Raw genomic sequence first — 5,260 nt, 5'->3', positions numbered from 1 at the left:
ACTCTGTTTGCCTTATTTCGAACATTAACGCACTGTTTGCCGTAGGTCCGCTTACAATTACCCATAGGTCTCTTTCACAAGTCGACTTCTAGGTTGATGTTGTTAAGGCTGTATACATTATAAGTATTTGTTCTTCCAATATTAAGTACGCTGCACTTGCTGGTGTTGAATTTCATTTGCCATTTTTCAGACCACCCTTGCAGTTTATTTAGATCCTCCTGTAATGCATTTGCATCCTGCCCTGAATTAATTTGCTGCCCTATTTTGGTGTCATCCGCAAACTTGCTTATGTCACTGCTGATCCCAGTATCTAAATCGTTTATGTAGATTATGAACAAGAGTGGGCCTAGTACTGACCCCTGGGGAACCCCACTGGTTACACGGCCCCACTCCAGATTTAACACCATCTACGCTGACCCTCTGCGTTCTATCGGTGAGCCATGATTTTATCCAATTTAAACTTTCTCGATACCATGAGCCTTAATTTTTTCTCAGAAGCCTCTGATGCGGTACTCTGTCAAATGCTTTGCTAAAGTCTAAGTAATAGCATCGTAATTTTCGTCATTATCTACTACCTCGAAGACTTTCCTAAAAAACGTTAGCAGATGTTAGACAAGATTTTCCTTTGTAAACCCATGTTGAGAGTCGTAGATTAATTTGCTTTTCTAGATGCGATCGGATGCTATCTGCTATAATTGATTCAAGAAATTTACTCATCGTCAAACTGATCGGCTGGTAATTTGACGCTGATGCTCTGTCTCCTTTTGAATATGGGTACTACATTTGCCTGTTTCCACAACTCTGGCACAACTCCAGTGTCTAATGATTTTAAATAAGTTTACGAGGGGTCCGCTAATCTGTTCCCTACACTTTTCAAGACTCGAGGAAAAATTTCATCCGGCCCTGGGGATTTTGTATTCTTTAGTTTATTTATCCTCTTAAGAACATCCTCTTTTCTGATAGTGATATTCTTTAATTTCTCTTCTTCCTTTCTCTTTAAATATCAGTTCCACCTCTGGAATTTCATCGCAAATTTCTTCTGTGAAAACTGATAAGAAGTAGGCAGGAAGGAAGGAAGGAAGAAAGGCAGTTATTCATTCATTCAGTTTGTTAGTCAGTCAGTCAGGCAGCAAGAGAGACTGGAGGTCAATCAGCCTAACAGTTTACACTCTTACAGTCATACAAGAGACAGTCACCACAAGAAACACAAACACACACACACAGTTGATCCTTAAAAGTCAAACAGAGGAGAGAGAGAGAGAGAGAGAGAGAGAGAGAGAGAGAGAGAGAGAGAGAGAGAGAGGATTATCACCCCCTTACACTGCTTCACCAACCCTCTCCCCATCCCCCCTCCCTCCCTCATACTCTAACCCTCATAAAACAACACCTGCCCCTCATACTGGTCGACATTTATGAGTGTGAGTTTACGCCTGTGCCTCATACTCGCCAGGAGGTTGATGGGGTTGGTAATAGGAGTATTCGCCAGGGTTATTCGCCAAGGTATTCTGCCAGCTATTCTGCCAGGATTATCTGCCAGGTTATTCGCCAGGGTTATTCGCCAGGGTTATTTTCCAGGGTTATTCGCCAGGGTTGTTCGCCAGACTATTACTGTGCTAATATACGAGTCCCTCTTCTCATTTGCTTTCAGAGGGACCTCACTTGGATCAATGGTTGCCCAGCTTTCAAAGCTCAATATGGAGTCGATCAGAGGCAGTGCACGGAGGCAACTGCATTTTTGGGTCAAACGGTGTGTGTGTGTGTGTGTGTGTGTGTGTGTGTGTGTGTGTGTGTGTGTGTGTGTGTGTGTGTGTGTGGTGTGTGTTGTGTGTGAGGCAAGGAGAGAGGTTGCAGGAGAGGGTGAGAGTTAGGGGAGGGATGGATGGGGAGAAGGGAAGGAGGGAGGAAGGAAAGGAGAAAGAAGGAGGGGAGGAAGGAGAAAAAAGGGAGAGGAAGGGAGAAAAAGGGAGGGAGGAAGGGAGAAAAAGGGAGGGAGCAAGGGAGAAAAAAGGAGGGAGGGAAGGAGAAAAGATAGGAGGGAGAAAAGAAGAGGGAGGGTGGAAGGGAGGTGTAAAGATAAGGGGAGGAGGGAAGGAGGAAAAGAAAAAGAAGGGAGGGAGGGAAAATGGAAGAAACGAAGGGAAGGAGGGAAGGAAAGAAGGAAGGAAGGAAGGAAGGAAGGAAGGAAGGAGGGAGGCTTGTCTGGCCTATTGACATCTTAAAGTTGGGGTTGGCTGGGATTGATTCATGGGGAGATGAGGGGATGGGGAGATAAGGGATGGGGAGATGAGGGGATGGGGAGATGAGGGATGGGGGAGATGATGAGAGGAAGGGGAGATAAGAAGGGGAGATGAAGGAAAAAAACATAAGTCTAGCTAGACCTAAGATTGTCACCTCCCACGATTTTTATCCTGACCTTTAATCGTTTTAATGACTGATAATTCATGGGGTGAAGGAAGATGGGAGGGGGGGGTGGATTACATGGGAGGTGGATTCATGGATGTGGGAGGAAGGATACCAATGGAGGGTAGGAGGGGAGAAGGAGGAAGGAGGAGGAGGAGGAGGAGGAGGAGGGAGGAGGAGGGAGGAGGGAGGAGGAGGAGGAAGAATGGGGAGGAGGAGGAGGAGGAGGAGGGAGGAGGAGGAGGAGGAGGAGGAGGAGGGAGGAGGAGGAGGAGAAGGAGGGAGGAGGAGGAGGAGAATGAGGAGGAGGAGGAGGAGGAGGAGGAGTAGGAGGGGAGAAGGAGAATGGGGAGGAGGGGGAGGAGGAGGAGGAGGAGGAGGAGGAGAGGATACCCTATAATTCCCAAGCTGTGTGTCCCTGGGAGTGATTCATGAGTTGGAGGTGGAAGTGAGGGAGCCCCCATGACCTGACCTGGGACTTATGGTATCTGGGAAGGATTCATGGGGAGGGGTGATGGCAAATGAGAGATGGTCTCTATGTGATGCTCCTGAGCTGGAGGAGGAAGAGGAGGGGGGAAGAGGAGGGGGAGAGGAGGAAGAGAAGGAAGGGGTTGAGGAGGAGGATTAGAAAGAGGGTGAGAGAGGAGGAGGAGGAGAAAGAGGAGGAGGAGGAGAAAGAGGAGAAGGAGGTGTTAAGGAGTCTCCAAGACACACTCTGACTCAAGTGCCTCAAGATATTGGCTTGATTTACACTTTGACTCTAAGACATGATTACTTACACACACACACACACACACACACACACACACACACACACACACACACACACACACCCTTGACCACCGAAGGGTCAAGACGTGCCTGGCGCTCCTCGGAGCTGCTGCCAGGTCAACTGTTGTTGACCCATACCAGCCCCTCTCCCCTGAACCCTCCTCCCCACCGAATATCAACAAGTTCACGCTAGAAGTTGCTATTTTCATTTAGGAAAAGGAATGGAACCAGTGTTAAAACAGAGGTGAACGGTGGTGAACAGTGCTTGAGTCAGTGAGAACAACTCAGCAGTGGCAGTGGTACCCAAGTTGACCTTCACACAGTGAGGTCCCAGGTACTCAGTGATAACGGCCCGACCCAACAACAGCGATGTGTTAATCCGTTCACGATAGGAAGGCCTGGGACCACACCTCACCATATGAACACCGTCTGTGAGGGAACTCATACACCACGAGGCCCCTCATAACATCATCTGTGAGGGAATTACACCACGTGAGGCCCCTCATAACACCATCTGTGAGGGAATTACTACACCACGTGAGGCCCCTATCATCATCTGTGAGGGAATTACTACACCACGTGAGAGGCCCCTCATAACACCATCTGTGAGGGAATTACTACACCACGTGAGGCCCCCATAACACCACCATTCTGAGGGAATTACACCACGGAGGCCCCGCATAACACCATCTGTGAGGGAATTGTTACACCACGTGAGAGGCCCCTCATAACACCATCTGTGAGGGAATTACTACACCACGTGAGGCCCCTCATAACACCATCTGTGAGGGAACTATTACACCACGTGAGGTCCCTCCTAACACCATCTGGGAGGGAGTTACTAGACTACATGTTTGCTGTTCAACACCTACATTAATCTGTATGTTCACTGTGTGTTCCTTCACCTTTCTAATGAAGGCTTTTGTTAAACCACCAATGTATGTAATAAGTCATTTATGTCCAATGTATATTTTCAGCCTTCGGGCTGCAGAACTTTTTTCAATAAACCGTTAATTATTATTATTATTATTATTACACACACACACACACACACACACACACACACAGGGCAAAAATATTCAATTTCTAACACGTCTTTGTTGTCTTCTTGTCTTTATACTCTACACCACCACTACTCACCAACTACCACTCAACACCACTCCACCAACACCACCACTCACCAACACCACTCCACCAACACCACTCCACCAACACCACCACACCAACCTCCTCCAGAACAGGTTTTTGTGCTAGAGAAAGGAAAATGAGCCTCTTAGCCATAATATATAAAGGTCATAATCGTTTATCTCTTCATAGTAATGGACACTTGCCATGGTAATTATTATCTTTCCCTCCTGTCGAGGGAGGAGGAAGGAAGGAAGAGATGAAGGAAGGGAAGGGGAGAGGGAGGGGAGATGGTGTAGGTGGAGGGATCAGGGGAGGAGAGAGGAAGAGGGGAGGAGGGGGAGAAGGAAGGAGGAGGGGAGGGAGAGGGAGGGGAAGGAAGGAGGAGGGAGAGGAGGAAGGAGAAGTAAGGAGGAGCTGAATGGAGGAGAGGAGGGAGGAGAGGGTGGAGGAGGGAGGAAGGCGGGAAGGAAGGAGGAGGAGGAGAGAAATGGAAGGAGAGAAAAGAAGGGAGAGCTATGAATCCACAGAAACTCATCATTTGGCACTTTCACACGTTCAGGAGCAAACTAATACTTTCTTTCTACACCAAAAAATACTTTCTCCTTTCCTCACTGCAGGTTCAAATAATATACTTTCTCCGGTAAGAAAAGAAAGTACCATTTTTTTCCTCCTTTCTCCACAAAAATTATCATCCTGCTACACTTTCACACACTGGCAAGATATTTATTACTTTCTATATTTCTTATACTTTCTCTAGTGTGGGTTCATGTTATCATTTCTCCTGTAACCAGAAATTTGTTATACCGTTTAAACTTTTACTTTCTGTGAGGTAAAAATAATACTTTTAATATGACTTTCTTTTCAGGATATTTAAACTTTCACTTTCGCATTAAGAAAATTAATTTACCAAACTTTTTCTCATACAAAGACGAACTTATTACAACTTTTAAAAAACACCTTT

Source organism: Homarus americanus, unplaced genomic scaffold (genome assembly GCF_018991925.1).
Source record: "Homarus americanus isolate GMGI-L3 unplaced genomic scaffold, GMGI_Hamer_2.0 scaffold12715, whole genome shotgun sequence".
Taxonomy (NCBI): Eukaryota; Metazoa; Arthropoda; class Malacostraca; order Decapoda; family Nephropidae; genus Homarus; species Homarus americanus.
Note: the sequence above shows the minus strand (reverse complement) of the source record.